At 33.1% G+C, this 19,775-nt stretch overlaps 1 protein-coding gene across 4 annotated transcripts in view; it reads right to left on the reverse strand.

The window, feature by feature from the left end:
- LOC127880612 (uncharacterized) overlaps window positions 1–17,972 on the reverse strand; it is a 108,108-nt gene extending 90,136 nt beyond the window's left edge. For 2 of the 4 annotated variants that reach the window (XM_052427936.1, XM_052427946.1), the window contains exon 1: window positions 4,610–4,697. The gene's annotated coding sequence lies outside the window, so the exon portion shown is untranslated. Of the gene's footprint in view, window positions 1–882; window positions 1,752–4,609; window positions 4,698–17,929 lie in introns of those variants that run through there. The other 2 variants (XM_052427923.1, XM_052427929.1) reach the window with 2 other exon arrangements.
- Between the last annotated feature and the right edge of the window lie 1,803 nt (window positions 17,973–19,775).

Genomic DNA, 19,775 nt, shown 5'->3' on the forward strand with positions numbered 1-19,775 from the left:
AACAATGATAAAATGGAGATGATTTGATCCTCGTTCTGGGAAAACTGGGCTTAATGCATGTGCATAAACTGTGGTCCCATAATAACCTGTGCAGTCTGCACAGGCTAAGCAGAGACAACACTTTCTGCCAAACTATACTAGATTTTTGCTTAGATGAGACAAACATTTACCGTAAAAGTGGACTGCACAGGTTTTTCTGGGACGACACTTTATGCAAACACTTTAAAAGTCCAGTTTTCTCAGAACGCGACATATTATAGAATGTTAAGTTAGCTTCTGCATTCTGATTTCCTGCTGATATATAATAGGCTTCTCTGTGATTCTTTTTATATTTAATAAATTCTTCTAAACTTCTCACACTTGTTGAAGCATTCTTGTGTAAAGCCTATGCTTATATTGGCATTTAAACAACATGTTCTGTATAAAGATATTTGATTTTCAAATGTCAGTTGTCTGAAATATGAAGAGGCTACGGAAATTGTCATTTGAAACTATTGTAAAGAATATGGAAGTAATCGTTAATTTGACAATTAACTACAAAAAGCTATAAGCAGCACAGTTTGAATCAAATTAATAAGCTAGTCTTGAATTAAATCTTTCAAAACAGATGTATATTATGGTCAAACTTAACTGAGTTTACATTAAATGATGAAGTAGTTATGTTGATTACTTGCAATTTCTATACATATTTCTTTTGTAATAATTTTACACATCATGTGAAGTGTTTATATAGACCCTCTTTGATATACAATGGTAAATTGTATTCCAATGGTAGAGAACATGCTTTTTACATTCAAAATAGGTATTTATATGAGTATTGGTGGACATTGACCCATTACAACAATAAAACCATAGGAAGCATTCACACATCTGAGTACAAACCTCTGAATGTATCCACACTGCACACAATTATACATGAACAATTCACATGTACACTCTATTTACGTTCAAACCACAATGCATACAAGATTTCATGTACAAAACAATGGTCATTTATCTCCTAATGCTGATAGTCTGAAGTAATACTGTATGGTAATTGTAATCAATCCAAGGGCAATAACCAATGGATGTAACATCTGTTGCCAAAGATACATGTACAACTAAGCTATTCAACAACAAGAGGGCCATGATGGCCCTGTATCGCTCCACTTTTTTATGCGAAAAAAGCGTGCAATGTGCATGGGTTGAAATGTACTCAAGCATGTGACTTTCTCTTTCTATCCCTCGTCCCACTGGGCGCTTAAAGTTGGAAGGGTGAGCATTTTTATATATAAATTTGGCCCCAGGGGCATAATTTGAACAAACTTGGTAAAGAACTATAAGATGTCACTACATACCAAATTTGGTAGCCCTAAGCCCACTGGTTATGGACAGGAAGATTTTTAATGTTTGCATAAAAGAGGCTTTTAAGCATATGTTCAGTTTTGTGACCCCTGAGGCAGAGTCAAATTTGAGCCCAGGGGAATAATTTGAATAAATTTGGTAGAGGACTATTAGATGTCACTACATACCAAATTTAGTAGACCTAGGCTCTATAATTATGAACAAGAAGATTTTTAAAGTTTGCACAAAATAGGCCTTATTTAAGCATATGTTAATCTTTGTGACCCCCGGGACAGGGTCAAATTTGACCCCAGGGGCATAATTTGAAAAAACTTGGTAGAGAACTTTAAGATTTTAATACATACCAAATTTGGTAGAAATAGGCCCAATGGTTAAGGACAGAAGATTTTTAAAGCTTGCACAAAATAGGCCCAAAATAAGCATAGGTTCATTTTTGTGACCCCTGGGAAACGGTCAAATTTGATCCCAGGGGCTTAATTTGAACAAACTTGGTAGAGGACTATTAGATGTCAATACATACCAAATTTGGTAGCTCTATGCCATACGGTTATGGACAAGTAGATTTTTAAAGTTTGCACAAAATAGGCCTTATTTAAGCATATGTTCATCTTTGTGACCCCCGGGACAGGGTCAAATTTGACCCCAGGGGCATAATTTGAAAAAACTTGGTAGAGAACTTTAAGATTTTAATACATACCAAATTTGGTAGAAATAGGCCCAATGGTTAAGGACAGAAGATTTTTAAAGCTTGCACAAAATAGGCTTTATATAAGCGTATGTTCATTTTTGTGACCCCCAGGGCAGGGTCAAATTTGACCCCAGGGGCATAATTTGAATAAATTTGGTAGAGGACTATTAGATGTCACTACGTACCAAAATTGGTAGCCCTATGCCATACAGTTATGGACAAGTAGATTTTTAAAGTTTGCAGAAAATAGGCCTTATATAAGCATATGTTCATTTTTGTGACCCCCGGGGCAGGGTCAAATTTGATCCCAGGGGCATAATTTGAACAAACTAAGTAGAGAACTATTAGATGTCACTACATACCGAATTTGGTAGCCCTAAGCCCTACGGTTATGGCCAAAAAGATTTTCAAAGTTTGCACAAAATACGCTTTATATAAGCATATGTTCATTTTTGTGACCCCCGGGGCAGGGTCAAATTTGACCCCAGGGGCTTATTTTGAACAAATTTGTTAGAGAACTATTAGATGTCACTACGTACCAAATTTGGTTGCCCTTAGTGCCATACGATTATGGACAAGTTGCTTTTTAAAGTTTGCACAAAATAGGCCTTATTTAACGTATGTTCATTTTTGTGACCCCCGGGGCAGTTTCAAATTTGACCCCATGGGCATAATTTGAACAAACTAAGAAGAGAACTATTACATGTCACTACATACCAAATTTGGTAGCCCTATGCCATACAGTTATGGACAGAAAGATTTAAAAAGTTTTCACAAAATAGGCCTTATATAAGCATATGTTCAATTTTGTGACCCCAGGGGCATAATTTAAACAAATTTGGTAGAGGACTATAAGTTGTCACTACATACCAAATTTAATAGCCCTAGGCCCAATGGTTATGGTTGAAAGATTTTGAAAGTTTTCACAAAATTGGCCTTATATAAGCATATGTTCAATTTTGAGACCCCCAGGGCAGGGTCAAATTTGACCCCAGGGGCATAATTTGAAGAAATTTGGAAGAGGACTATTAGATGTCTCTACATACTAAATTTGATAGCCCTAGGCCCAATGGTTATGGACGAGAAGATTTTGAAAGTTTTCACAAAATAGGCCTTATATAAGCAAATTTTCATTTTTTGTGACCCCCGGGGCAGGGTCAAATTTGACCAAAGGGGCATAATTTGAACAAATTTGAAAGAGGTTCACCCCAGGAACATTCCTGAGAAATTTCATCAGAATTGGACCAGTAGTTTAGGAGAAGAAGATGTTTTAAGGAAAAGTTAACGCACGCACGCACACATGCACGCACGTACGACGGACACAGGACCATGACAAAAGCCCCACTGGCCTTTGGCCAGTGGCCAGTGGAGCTAAAAACTATTCGAGGCAATTATAGACTATGGAAATCCTTAAATACTGAAAATTGTTTGGATCTAACATCATAACCGTATATTTTAGAATAATTACATTACAGAATTTTATAATGCTTACTTTATGTCAGCACTTTAAATCACAGTGAATAAATATAAACATAACAAGATGTGTTTGTGAAACACAATGTCCCCCTATATGACGTTTGACCTTGTAGGATGACCTTGACCTTGACCACTCAAAATGTGCAGCTCCATGAGATACACATGCATTTCAAATATAAAATTGCTAGCTTCAATATTGCAGAAGTGACATTACATGAGCAATTTTTACCCATATATTTGACCTTGAAGGATGACCTTGACCTTTCACCACTAAAAATGTGCAGCTCCATGAGATACACATGCATGCCAAATATCAAGTTGCTATCTTCAATATTGCAAAGGTATTCATAAAATTAGCGATTTGGGCCACATATATTATAAGGATGACCTTGACCTTTCACCACTAAAAATGTGCAGCTCCATGAGATACACATGCATGCCAAATATCAAGTTGCTTTCTTCAATATTGCAAAAGTACTCATAAAATGAGCGATTTTGGCCACATATATTTGACATCTGACCTTGAAGGATGACCTTGACCTTGACCTTTCACCACTCAAAATGTGCAGCTCCATGAGATACACATGCATGCCAAATATCAAGTTGCTATCTTGAATATTGAAATACTGCAAAAGTGTACATTAAATGAGCGATTTTGACCCATATATTTGACCTTTGACCTTGAAGGATGACCTTGACCTTGACCTTTCACCACTCAAAATGTGAAGCTCCATGAGATACATATGCATGCCAAATATCAAGTTGCTATCTTCAATATTGCAAAAGTTATTGCAAATGTTAAAGTTGGCGCAAACCAACCAACCAACCAACCAACAGACCAACCAACCAACAGACCAACAGACAGGGCAAAAACAATATGTCCCCCACTACTGTAGTGGGGGACATAAAAATATAAATATTAACAAAGACCATGCACATAGAACATAAATAACCAAAATCAAACACTATCAGAGCAACCATTGTTATAGGTAACTTTTTCATCAATATTGGTACTGATATACCAAACAACTAAATGTACATTTAAAGCAATAAGTACTGAAGTAAAAATAATACAAGACCTTAAATTTATTACATGTATACCTCTGTTCTTTGCTCCAAATACGTCAAAGTGTCATCTAGAATGCATAACTGCTAAGCTGTATGAAGTTTTGCGATATAAACTGCACCTCTGAAATGCACAAAAACACAAATATTGTTTCACTGTTGCATTATATGTATTTATCTCTCATGAAACAAAATTATTGCACATATTTAAAGTGTAAGCCTTGACACTGTATTCAGAAAACTACATGCACTTAACAGTTGGATAACTTAAAAATTAAGCTATACACAATTTTACCAGCGTTAATAAAGCATACAGAATTAATGTTCACTTTGCATGCAAGAAAAGTTTGTTCGTTCTCAATGAAGATGTGCACCCATGGCACATGTACATTTATATGACTTAAGAGTGGGTTTTGACCGTGACTATAAGGTCATAATTATTTTTACCAGGTTATGAATGACACTTTCCTTTTAATACAAATTTACGGGGCATGACATTCTGTGTTAAAAACCCATAAATTACCTGTAAGGAAAGAATTTTGTTGTTTTTTACTTGCCCCACATTAGACAATAAAATTATCTGGTGCATAGGTTCTCAATATTAACAGGAAAGACAACTCCAGAATGATATATTGTAAAATGTAGAATGGTATTTTTTTGCTGATGAATCAAAGGCTTGCCCACCTGCAAATTTCAATAAAGGGCAGAGGCTCCAACTTTGATGCAGTGAGTTATGGTTTTGTAGCATGCATTCAACAAACAGCACTGCATCCTTTACTTAACCCATTTATGCTTAGTGGACTCTCCCATCCTTCTAAATTGAATCAATTTATTTTCAAAATTAGGGATGTCTAGTATATTTATTTCTATATTTAGAATATTTCTTACAGAAATTTCTTTAAGCAAACAGTGCAGACCCTGATGAGACGCCGCATCATGCGGCGTCTCATCTAGGTCTACGCTGTTTGCCAAGGCCTTTTTTCTAGACGCTAGGCATAAATGGGTTAAATACAGTAGCTTCCAGTAAAAACTGACTGACATTATGGTGACATTTTGGACATTTGGACACTCAGAAACTGTCTTCAAGTTTTTCTGGTTAATAACTTGCTACCTACAGTTAACCCTTGCCGACTCAGAAGCAAGATGAAAACGGCTGTATGTAAACAGCATAAAATCAAATCAGCCTGCCAGTAACTCACAGTTTATTCAGGTTTCATGCTGATTGCTGCTCATCAGTACCTTATGGTTTGAAATTAAGCCTTTGAAACTTGAATCTAGTAAGAAAGGTGTTGAATGTATGAGATTTTCTATGGACTACAAATGTGTCAAATGACGTGTCTTAGTGTTAAAGGGTTTAATAGTCCCTTGGCAGTATTTCAGCATCAGTAATTAGACCAATAAAATATAGCCTGTGTCCTGTCTTTGTACCTTCAATAAGACTAGATTTCACACAATGTTGGCACACTATCAATGTGTTAACAACTAAAGTGGAATTCATCAATTCACTTAAGAGTGAATATCAAAGTACCCTACTGAAAGCAAAGTATCAGTTTTCTCTTATATATCAGTTCATTGACTGTCAGTTGATAACAGAACATGGGAAAATTAGTTCAAATTTGTACATATCAGGTGACCCTATTATGGCAGCTCTAATTTATTTCATAGGTGGAGTGCATTTCAAGTGTTTATTGTTACCATAAACCTGACCTTCCCAATCAAACTTGCTCACTATGTAGAGCCATAAAATGTCACAATATTTGTAGCTATAAATTTGAACTAAACCCATATAATGTTTGCCAAGGAAACCAGCTGGTGCAATTGCAAATGAGGAAAATGATAAATCATAAGGATTTACATTTTTTGTTTGGTTTCGTTCCTCAGGAAATAACAAACATGCACAATTTCAGACAATTCACAATTTCACAACGGGTACAAAAAACACAAGCTATTGCTTTTCTAATTTTAGAAACAGTGACCTTGATCTTGACCTAACTTTTCCTAGATGGAACAAGAGATGTGTTTGTCAGAAACACAATGCCCCCTCTGCGCCGCTTTGAATTATTTATTTTTTTAATTATATCCCTTTAAAAAATATTACTTCCCTTGTGAAAATGATCTGTACCTGCTAAATAATAAATATAAATTATCTCCCTTTCAAGCTTGTTACTTGGATTTTGGTTTTTGACCTTTGACCTTGAAGGATGACCTTGACCTTTCACCACTCAAAATGTGCAGCTCCATGAGATACACATGCATGCCAAATATCGAGTTGCTATCTTCAATATTGCAAAAGTTATGACCAAGGTTAAAGTTTAGTGACAGACACCAGTGATTTTTTTTGCTTTAATTTGTTACAGCCTGTGCCTTTTGAATTGGGAAAATTAGCGCGATAAACCGTGAAATTGGGAAAAATCGCGCAATAAACCATAAAATTGGGAAAAATTAAGCATTATAAATAGGATTATAAGTAACAGAAGTGATATTGTTTTTAAGTGCATGTTCAGGGAGTTTTCTAGAAAAGGAGTCTGGTCAAGTTGGGATTTTTTTTAATCAATAAAAGTGGCAAGTTTGGGAATGATTTATGGACAAAAATGACTAAATTCAAGTTATATATTTTGTAAGATGTTTAAAAAAATAAAGTTGAGACCTAGATTTATGAAATCATAATTAAGTTATACGAGACTTCTTTCTAAAAAAAAAAAAAAAAAAAAAAAAAAAAAATTTTTTTTTTTTTTTTTTTGGAAGTTGGGCTTTTTTTGGAAATTTTTGGTCAGATTTTTGGGAAAAAACGTGTATTTTTGCGATTGGGAAGCAGCCGAAAATCGGCTGTAAATTTGAGCAAAACAAATCACTGGACACACACACACAATGACAGACAGACAGGCCAAAAACAATATACCACTGATCATTGGATCCGGAGGCATAACAAACAAATAGGTAAAGATGTCAGCTACCTTAAAGGGATCTTTTCACGCTTTGGTAAATTGACAAAATTGAAAAAAGTTGTTTCAGATTCGTAAGTTTTCGTTTTAGTTATGATATTTGTGAGGAAACAGTAATACTGAACATTAACCATGCTCTATTATAGCTATTATATGCATCTTTTGACGATTTGAAAACCTAAAAATTATAAAGCGTTGCAACGCGAAACGATTGAATAATTTGGAGAGTTCTGTTTTTGTCGTTAAATTTTGTGAAACTACGAAGATTGCTTATATAAGGTATAAAATACATACAACTGTCAACTCGGCGGAATAGCTCAGTAGGCTAAAGCGTTTTTACTTCAGGACTCTGGCAGGACTCCAGGGGTCACTGGTTCGAAACCTGCTCCGGGCAATGTTTTTTTCCTTTTTTAATTTTTTTCTTGATTTTTTACTGGAGCTTTTACGATCCAATGTTTGCCAAAATCTGTGAAAAGGCCCCTTTAACACGAAATTTCAGCATAATATTTCCATCCAAAATCAAGTTAAAGGCCAAATTATTTTTTGAAACAGAAACCTTGACCATTTCTGTACATGCCCAAAATGGATTGTCATGAAAAGTCCTCATGTAGCAACCTTATTTTAATACACAAAAGTTTAGTGCAGTACCTTATTCCAAACTAAACTAAATTTATTCACTGGAGTAAAATATTACGCTTGATAAAGATTATCTTCCTGATTTACTGTCACTTTCCTACTGAGTTAGCCTAGTATTATCAATATGATAGGAGTGATTTGCATAAAGTCAAAAAGATTCATCGACAATCTACACTATCCCTATGAATAGACAGGGACAAATGTAGTAATGATATTTGTGTGCAAAGATTTCAATATAATTTATAAACAAGAGCGAGGCATAATGGGTGCCAATGCTCGGCTACGGGTGCAATTTTGAATAAATGAAAGCTTGTCAGATTTTTTTATTTTTTAGAGGTCAAAGTGACCTTGACCTTTAACCTAGTGAACCAAAAATAGGTGTGGCGTGTAGAACTCATCAAGATGCATCTACATATGAAGTTTCAAAGTTGTAGGTGGAAGCACTTTGATTTTAGAGCCAATGTTAAGGTTTTAGCACCACCACGGCGGACGACACAACACGACGAGCTGGCTATGACAATACCTCGGGTTTTCTCCGAAAACAGCCAAGCTAAAAAAATCAGAACTTACTAAGATATGAACCATATGGGATCTTTACGATATTATTTTGATCTATTAAATAGCAGAAAATCTAATAATGTACATGAAAGTTAAGTTTACTTCTTATTCCAGGGTTCATGCTTTGTACAGTATTTTAATTTAATAACATTAAGCACTAAAAAGTAGAATGTTCAAGTACTGGACAAGTGTAAATTATAAAATATAAATATTGTAAAAAAATATGCATTGTGTTATTGCATTGTGCATATTTATCTGCAATTATCTAGTCTGCTTATTTTACATGATTTCAGAGTTAGTGAAAACATTAACATGAAGATTGCTAGGTACCGAGAAAACATGCAGCCTTATAACGCAAGTTGTAATTTTTTTCCAAAGAATAATTTACCTTTTTATGACATAAAAAAATATGTGACAACGCATGAACCCATAAATTATTATCTCAAAAACATGGTGATAACTTAAATTTACTCCATTGTGATAAGATACAAATTTCTCAAATTCTTTGCATTAAAATATAGTATAGTTGAAAATTAAGAAAGATTTTGATCGAGGTGATAACAATTTAAATTACCTCTAATTGATAAATTTCATTTGAACAATCAGTATTACCGTCATTTTCTGGCATTAATCCAGTAGAAAATAATGTAGAGGGAAATCATAATACACTGTAACTCCAATATAACGCGGATGACGGGGTCCAAGCCACGCAACAGCGTTATAAACGGATCCGCGTTATAAGTTTTGAGCTCATTTATTGCAGGGGGCTATAACACAGGTATAGTATAGCCTATAATATAGGTACTGTGTATTACCATTCTGTGTTGTCATCCGCGAATACATGCATATAAACCAAATCGTATCGATAACATTATACATACCGCTTTTCTAATGCGCACATTTATCCGATAATCCAATAAAGTTACAAAATCACTTACAAAAAAATAATAATCTTAAACATTTATGATGATCAATATGTTTACGAATTTCATAAACACAACTATATGAATATGCCATTTTTCAGAAGTGTAAAGAGGACAGTGCATTATGGGGCAGAGCTTTTATTGGACAAGCGAATTTAAATTTAGATTGCATGCAATACGTTACATGTACAAAAAAAGGTTTTATTGCGTCATACGCCGTCATGCAAAAAACGTGCTTTCCGGGGACTTTCTGATACCGGGCAAAAATGAAAGTGAATCTTTGTTGACAATTACACTGCCTTAGCATGCAAATAAATCGTCTGGATTATTTAATTAATTTCTCGTACAAGAACTGAATTAAATGACTAAATACTAGAATGATAATGAAATGACAGAAAAATTTGTTTTATACTGTGCGCAGTTTATTTCAAAGCCGCTCCTTTAATATAGAGTCAAACTGCATTCCTTTCAAAGAAAGAATGTTTTTTTATCGATTTAATAACTTTAATTTGATAATTATCCGGCTTGCACTTAACTTATTGAAATTAGCGCACCGTACTGCTCTGATAGGAAATACATGTAATAAACACTGACACGCACGTTTTTCACACCTTTATTGACATTACACAACAGATTAACACCAATAAGCTGTCGGTGTTGTTTAACCTCAGAGCGATTAAAATCGGTTCAATGGACAGTATAATAAAGCAATCAAGATGTGATCGCCGCCATCTTTCAATTGTCTGAAAATACATGAAATTGCATAACATGGATTTGAATCAGATATGGAAGGTTGGAGAAAAAACGGGATCCAAGACCCACCCCCGTTATATTGGATTCAGCGTTATAACCGAGAGCGTTATATTGGAGTTACAGTGTATATGCTAATAATGGCAAATAATGGATAAACAAAGTGCCTTATTTCTGCAATTCTTGGGTTTATATGAGATCAATTTTTTTGGCTTAGATGTGAATCATAAACATTTTCATGAATTTTAGAGAAGATTGGATATAACTGTTAAGACTAATAGAACTTTTGAAATTGGAATTTAGCAAAAGTTTGAAACTGAACAAAAATTAACAAATTATCAAAAAGGTTTTGGTCTTCACACAAAATTACAGTTGCTAGGGTTAGTGAAAACAACCTACTATTTTTAAGCCTTACTTTAGTCAAGTTTACGTCAAGTTTAATTATTATAAGTATTTCATTTGGCAGGTGGAAATTAAGTCAAATATGGGGTCAAAAATATACACTGTGAAGTTAAGATGTATAATATTGGATTTAACAGCAAATTCTCAAAATTTGAGTAACTGAACATTTTCACAGGTAAGTGGGCTGACAGTCATTTTGGCCTTAAAGGGACTGACTGACTTTCAACCACGAATGAAGAAAAAAGAAAAGTTCTAAAATACCGTATTTTTTTACAATTATTAGTTTACATTGATTAAAATATCACGACTGGTATATTACATTACTTGAAAAAAGTTCATATTTTCAGTATATTCGGTTATTAAATTTCGCGACGTGAAATCAAAAGTACATTGCGAAAATAGGTGACATAACGATATAAGCACCATAAATAACACAAGTAAATTGATCATTTTATGTATTAAATATATAGAATTCACTTTGCATGCACAATTTGCATTCCTGGGCTTACCACGTGACGATGATGATCAATCTACTTGCGTTATTTATAGTTTACTGGTAGTTACCTGGTAGACATACCCAGTAAAATTTATTTCCGAATATACTGAAAATATGAAAACTCAAAAACTTTTTTAAGTAATGTAATATATCAGTTGTGATATTTTAATCAATATAAACTAATAATTGTAAAAAAATGCGGTATTGTACAACTTTCTTTTTCTCCGTCGTCGTGGTTGACAGTCCCTTTAAGATACATTTTTGTATTATAAGGTAACCAAAAGTTTATTGTCATATTAGATTTGATGCGAACTGTTAGATGTTAAGGGTCTACCGACAGAAAAGAGAGATTATCAAGCCTATATACCATATACACCTGAATAAAGATATCATATTTGCTGAAAATTAAGCTACCATTAAGTATCCAGTGCTCCAGCTAGGATTTGAAAAGGGCAGGGGGAGCTATTTTGTCAAAAGGGCATTTTCAACGCGCAGTATTTTGTCAAAAGGGCATGAGCGCGCGGTCGTATCCGGAATGTTCCCTGTTGCATATGATTTTTATGTTATTAATAAGTGTTAGAATATATTATTTCCATTATTATAAAACCATGCGAATAAAATGCCTACAACGAGGAATAAATTAATTACAATGGAAAAAGAAATTTTTAAAGTATAATAATTATGTCTAAAAAATAAAAATAATATTGTTTTCTTAGCAAAAGGCCAGGGCAGGACGGGGCCTTGGAAGGGCAGAGCAGGGCCTGGTGCCCTTCCATTTAGGCCTTGCTGGAGCACTGAGCATCTACATGCATTATGCTCCCCTATTGCATTTATACTTACATGTATAAATGCAGTGATTTTTTTGCTTTAATTTGTTACAGCCTGTGCCTTTTGAATTGGGAAAATTAGCGCGATAAACCGTGAAATTGGGAAAAATAGCGCAATAAACCATAAAATTGGGAAAAATTAAGCATTATAAATAGGATTATTGGGGAATTTTTGGTCAGATTTTTGGGAAAAAACGTGTATTTTTGCGATTGGGAAGCAGCCGACAATCGGCTGTAAATTTGAGCAAAACAAATCACTGATAAATGTATCTAGATTTTGTAATAATTCACGAAGACAACAGTTTTCATTGATTTATATATTAAAATATAAACTAAACGTATACAAATTAAAAGTATTTTTGTAATTCAACATTGTTACATATTTTTAAAGTCCATTTTATCTGATTTGTACATAATGTATTTGAAATAATAACATATCATTGTCCCGCCGCATAACACATGTGTCAAAAAGACTTTACTTTGTGTGCATATTATACTGCCTTGAAGACATATATATAGTCCCCAACCAAATCAGATTTTATTTGTGTTCATACAATAACAATGTATCCTTACAATGTTCATGATAATTTAGTTTAATTATCATAAATTGTGTAAATAATCTCTGTTCCTGCTGGTCATATCCATTCATTATACAAAAGTATCGAGTAGAAATACCCATAATGTAAACCCATCAAAACAAAGAAACATTTAGGTTTATTTTGAAAACTCTTATTAAACTGTACTTTTGAAAGAGAAGTTCAATGTGAAATATGGGAATGTTATGCTAGGGAATTATGATTAATACCAGTTAACCCTTTCCCACTTAGAAGCAAAGTGAAACTGGCTATGTGCAAACAGCATAAAACCAGAACAGCCTGCCAGTTATTCTCAGTCTGTTCAGGTTTTATGCTGTTTTCTGCTCGTCAGTATCTAAGGGTTGGAAATGAAGCCTTAAAAGTTGAAACAGGTAAGAAAAGTTTTTAATTAAAATAGACTTTCTAAGGGAATGTAAATGTGTCACAATATGTATCTATGTGGTAAAGGGCTAAAAAAAACACGTTCTTGTCCCTCAACAAGATTCTGATGTTCAAAGCCTTGTATGATAAATTGAATTATTTTTCAAGACAAACAAAATATTCTCCTTTTTTTCCAAGTCATTTTGGACTTTAAACGGCAAAGAACACAGTCTGGACCTTCATTTTTAACAAATCTGTGTTTAGTAATCTACTCCAAACATGCACATTTAAGTGACGCCAAGATAACAAGCATTTGTTTTATGGTTGTGATGTTTATGCATTGATTACACTTAAAGGAAGTTTTGAAGGGTTTTAATTACCGGAACAACAACAGATTTCAACATGAACATGACAGCTTTTACCATGTCAAGAATCCAACAATTTTCTTTAATTTTTCTTCCTATAATGCATTAAATAACTTTTAAAAAAGTTATCACCCTTAATTTTTGTCATTAAGGGTTGAAAGTTAAACATTTACATTTTATTGCTTTGCTACTGATTATTTCTTTAAAAAAAGATGTGTCATTTCAGAAAATTGACACATTTATTTCTTTTGACCAGCCTGAAATAAGCAGGGTGCACCTATTTTTGTCTCAATCTGTCCATTTATGAATAAACAAAACTTCTGGTCTTAAAATAATCTGTACACTTTGGATTTATTCATGCACAAGCTATAAGGCACTATTAATTAAAAAAATAATGTGCTAAATTACAATACAAAACACTTATTCAAGACAACATCAGCACATCATGATCATGTTAAGTTAAAAACAACATTTGCAATTTAGAAATGGACTGCAAGGCATTTTAACAGATGCATTTAGATCATTATGATACAATCTCTTACAAATATAGAGGCGTTTTAAGTCATACATAACTTTTATATAAAAACCTTTAAAATCGCCTACGGCTTTTGTTAAGATTGTATGAGTACCGCAGACATAATGTTAATTGTATTAAATTGCATGGGAATGTGCAGTCACAGTGTTAACCCTTTGCATGCTGGGAAATTTGGCTTCTGCTAAAATATCGTCTGCAGAATTTCTTAAATAAGCATTTTCTTCGATTTTTTTTTAAGAATGCTATCAGAATAGCAAACAGTTTGGATCCTGATGAGACACCACATTCTGTAGCGTCTCATCTGGATCCAAACTGTTTGCAAAGGCCTTCAAAATTCGGTTCCAGCACTGAAAGTGTCCAGTATGTTACTAGATCTATTTTCACACCATTGTCGAAAGCCTAATATAATCTTTAGAAAAAAAAGACAATACAAACAAGTTAGCTGATAACAGATCCATTATCAACGTTTATATAATAAATATTGATATCATTACAGGTGTATGGTAAGAACATGGTATCAGGTAACCCCTGACCTAATGTGGTTAACAGTAAAACAATAACCTCGCACTTAAAGTTATTATAATTAATTGTTTATTGTGGCCTGCCCAACGTGGCTGTCAGAAAGGTCTAGGTGATATGTATCATCTTGTCATTTACCATTTGTCTTAATCAACCTTCTCTTGGGTGGAAAGGTGACCTGTCTTTAACTCAGCCACTGTGAAATGGTCAGTTGATTCAAAATACACAAATTAATAACACATTTGAATGGAAGTCTGAAGTGTCTTACTCTATATATAAATTTAATGAGCTTAAAAGCACATACACAATCAAAATCAACTAGTATTTCGTACAATATTTTCGAAAAATTAAGTTAACAATAACACATTAAAACTCAGTGGTCTATAAAGCAATAGCCAAAATTTCAACGCTAGATGTGGTCTGGAAACAAAGATTAAACAGGATACAAAATGCTCTTTTTTCTTTTTTGTGGGACAATATATGCAACACAAAGCCATGTTCATGTACCAAGTTAGTGTTCATGTGTCGTATGAATAGATATTGTTGCAGGAAATTAAAATTGAGTATATTGTGCCACAAAAAAATAAAAACAAGCATTTTGTATCTCGTTAAATATATATGTGTTACCATACACCATCTAGAGTTGATATTTTGGCTATTGCTATATGAAAAACTGATTTTGTATGGGTTAACTTTATTTAACGAAATATTTAACGAAATATTTGTTTATTTTGAGCAGTTATGCTACTTTATTTTTTTTTATTTTTACAATTATGTACTTGTAAGAGATCTCAAGTTTGAAATCAAATTACAAAACGCACATCAAATAACCATTTCTGGCCTATGTTACATACAAGAATGTTACAAAAAATGTATATGAAACAATGGTATGCATCTCCATTTTCACTCTTGCCATAGAATTGTTTTTTCAAATACAGAATACCAACAGTTGCAATGTGTTATTTCTTTAAATAACTGTCATGTTTAGTTATTATGGGAATGGGACTCCGACTGGGGCCCTTTGGATATGGGTAAATCTATGTTCTTTTGACTAAAATTGGGAAATTCAGATATTTGTTGCCATAGCAACCAGAATTCTTGACGAACAAACAAATTAAATGACATGCATAATCTCCATATTGCCATCTATCCATGTCTTAAATTTTATGAAAGAGATTGCCAAGCAATATGGTTCCCTACCGGTGAAACTCCACCATTGTCAGATTTTTTATTTTTTATTTGTTGCCATAGCAACCAGAATTCTTGACGTACAAACAAAATGAAATGACATGCATAATCTCCATATTGCCATCTATCCATGTCTCAAATTTTATGAAAAAATATAAAGAACTTTTAAAGTTATCGCAGGATCCAGAAAAGTGTGATGGACAGACTGACAGACAGACAGATTGACAGACAGAGCGCAAATCATAAGTCCCCTCCGATTTCACCAGTAGGAGACAAAAAGAATTTAAAAAAAAGAAATACAATGCAATTGCTAAAACAGGGTTGGGGACTTGTCCAGTGGTAAGTGTTTATTGTACTCTCTGATAAGAAATTTTCCATGGATCTGTTTAATGTAAATGATTTTAAAAGTTGTCAGTTAATAGTCATAATAATCATTCGTTAAAATTGTACACACTTAGAAAATTGAATAACAAATCTGTGTTTTTAAAAACTTAATGACAAATATATCAAGAAGACCCGTAACAAAAACTTTCATTTGGATAATCTGCTAATTCTTGAAGACAAGTAGATTTTGACAATGAATGTGTCCATAGAAGAGTGAAAATGTATGTATATTCCCTTTCTAAACTATAACAATGCATTTTGTTTACAGTTCAAAACACAAACATATTATACAACATGTTTACCTCTATAGATGAAATAGATTCTTTCTTCAACTGTTGTTACCAAATTCTAATACAGATCAGGGGCCGTTCATTAAGTATGTCACACTATATTTAACCATTATCAACCACCCTCTCCCCCTCTCACAAAACTGTCACAAATCACAGACCCCCCCCCTAAAGTATGTAACACGTTCAAATTATTTTTTTAATAAACACCTGATTAAAAAATACATGTAACAGTAACTGTGTTTGTTACAATGTATAACATGAAGGTAGATTGAAGTTGATTTTATACAAATACTTGACACTCATATTTTTACATGTTTTTAGTTCTTCTTGAATGCTCTGAGCTTTTATGGGTACACATGTACAGCTCAGAGTTCTTTCTGATTAAACCAAATTCAATGTAAAAAAAAAATTAGTCTCAAGTTTGTCTATAAAATCGAATTCAATCAACCTAAAACAAACACAATACCGGTTACAATCAGTATCAATTTGCGTGTTGTTTGTGGATAAATGCTAAAAACAAAAAGTTGATAAAAAAAGTTATCAAACCTAAAGCCGAAGTTTTGATGATTTAATCTATCTTATGTAGGTTCCGAAGAAAGTCGGTGTATTACAATTGGTTGATTAGACACTAGATCTATCTTGCGGGTGATTCCGGAGATAATCGATAGCGTATTTTCGCATTAAGAATAATCAGCTTTTTCCATTGCAAACACTTTATACACATTTTCATGAACCGTTGACGTGTTTAAAACTTTGGATTAATAATATTATTATGTGAGCACACAACATCACGTCAATTGTTTTAACTTGCGCATTAGTGATGTTTGTGTTTATTTATGCCAGAATATAGTGTATGTTGCTAATATTACCGATTTCAGTACCGCTTGAATTCCCAGCAGTAGACATGACATATGCTGTAACCAGTTGCAACTCCCAGCGACTCGGGAGGGTCAATAGCAGGGAGTTAGATTATTGCAACTAACATGTTTTTTGCCTTTACCAAGAAGAACTTTGAACTGGATGTATGCATGCATAAAAGATCAAAGCATTGATGAAGAACCTTTATCGTTTCATAATCATATGCATGTTTTACTTTATGTTTGACATTGAATTATTCTACTGATAGTGATATAGCACTAACTAAATAAAAGTGTATGGAAAATGTTACATTAAAAGGCCAATTTTCGGAAACATCATGTGATAAATTGAGATTGCATTAAGGAAAATGTTCTTCACATATTTAATAGGGCGTGTTTTTTCCTTGATAGTGAATCAAAGTATGGTGCTCTGTGATAAAATGCATTAAGTTATCTTTTTCTTTTGTTCGAAAAAAACGTTCAGTTTGTTAACAATGACCAAATAAAATTCCGTTACAAATTAGAATGATACAAATTTAATAAGACACACATTAGGAAGGGTGTTTGTTGATTATTTTATAAAAAGAAAACGATGTATCTTTAATTGCAAACGTTTCTTTGTTGATCCTTTTTGTGAAATAATTTATTTGCCTTTCAGGCATCGAATGTGCTAATGTATTTTCATTAAATACAGATAAGTATTTAAGATAAAAAAGAAAAAAACTCACCTGTGTGTACTATTATCACCTTAATTAGACGCCGGTGTTTATATAAACACATGCTCGTCTAAATATTCCGCACGATTTCGGGGGCTATTGTCGATATATTACAACACAACTGGACAATTGACATTAAATGTGTTTAACATATAAGATTAACATGAGCGTTGTACTTGATATCTAAATAAAATAAAATTACACAGTTTAACAGCCTTAATGTAATATGTATTACATTAAGGCTGTTTAACTGTGTAATTTTATTTAATAAACTAAGGGGTTTCCTCTGGGTACTCCAACTTTCCTCCATACTGTAGTACAAGTACTTACAAAAATTGAATATGTTTCAGTAAAAACTTAAATCAGGTACTTGCAACTATAATATAAAATTTGTCCCAACTTTTATGAGTCTAGAAGGTTACTTAGGTAGGAGTGCCACTAGTCACAATCCGGTATTTGATATAACCACGGACTCTAGATGAGTCAATATACGCTCCGTGATATAACCAAGCACGGAAATACCTCATGGACTGTGAATAACAGACTTGGATGTGTCATCAACAAAATTAAATAAAAATATTTTGAAGTCAAAACTTTGTCAACTGATACTTGTGATTTCTCGATCAAGTAGATAGGCCCCGAAAGTAAAGGTTTATGGGAGATGGGCATTCAAAAAATATGTCTGTATAAGTATGTGAAATCCAACTAATTGTTACGGAAAACTTGTTTTTACTATTCAATACAGCTTTATAAGTGAAAACAAAATAGCGGAGTATTTTTGCTGCTTGTCATTTAAGGAACCGTTAATAACATGTTAAAGTTCCCATTAGCATGTAAGGCAAAATTAAATGGTGACATGAGTATAAACGTGATAATTTTGGTGTTAGCAAGATATTGCACAAGACCCTAAGGCAAATTGTAGTGGAATTTGGACAATATGGTGTCATGATTTATGTTAGCAGATTATTTTGGTGATGCAACTAGTTAGATCATTCAAAGACCTACAATCCAAGAAAATGTAAATGATGTCACTTCTGGGCATTTTTAGACCATTGATCACACTAAAATGTCTAACATAAATATTTTAGACGTTCCTTTATATTCAGATTCAGACAATATCGCAATAAAAAAGAAGAAACACTTTTTTCGTGAAAACTAACTAGTTAACATGACTTTTGTGGACAACTCACAATTGTTATCATTAGGTTGTTCTATGCGATCATGAAGTTAAACAAGTCAACTTGTGATTTTTTTAAAGATTTTATCACAGTGAACATATAACATACATGTGTGATAGAAATGTAATACCCTACCTGAGAGAACAAAATAATACATAAGATCATGAAAGTTCTTAAAAGAGCTACATGTACTATTAATGTAAAATACAAAAATGAACTGTTTTTATACTTTGTTAAACAATCTTTTTTGCATAAATGTAAAATAGACATTGGCTATCATGAATCTATGATGAAATAAAATATTTAAAAACTCATGAAACCAAAGGATATAATTACTTTGTGCTTAATTATACAGTAGACTCATCATCAACTCAACACTATGCAATATCTGACCATTATCACCTTGAGTGATTGATGGGAATTTTCATTTGTTTCCTGTATATCTGATGTTTTGCATATTGTTCTATAGGTATGTTGAAGTCCAAAAGGCTCGATATGGGAATGTATAATTAGTGATAATATATGTTAGGTACATAAAATCAACTTTATGATGATATGGTACAGTCCAAAAGGCTCGATATGGGAATGTATAATAGTGATAATATATGTTAGGTACATGAAATCAATTTTATGATGATACGTTACAGTTGACCCTTTAAGGTAAAAAAAACCCCTTGAAC

Source organism: Dreissena polymorpha, chromosome 1 (assembly GCF_020536995.1).
Source record: "Dreissena polymorpha isolate Duluth1 chromosome 1, UMN_Dpol_1.0, whole genome shotgun sequence".
Taxonomy (NCBI): Eukaryota; Metazoa; Mollusca; class Bivalvia; order Myida; family Dreissenidae; genus Dreissena; species Dreissena polymorpha.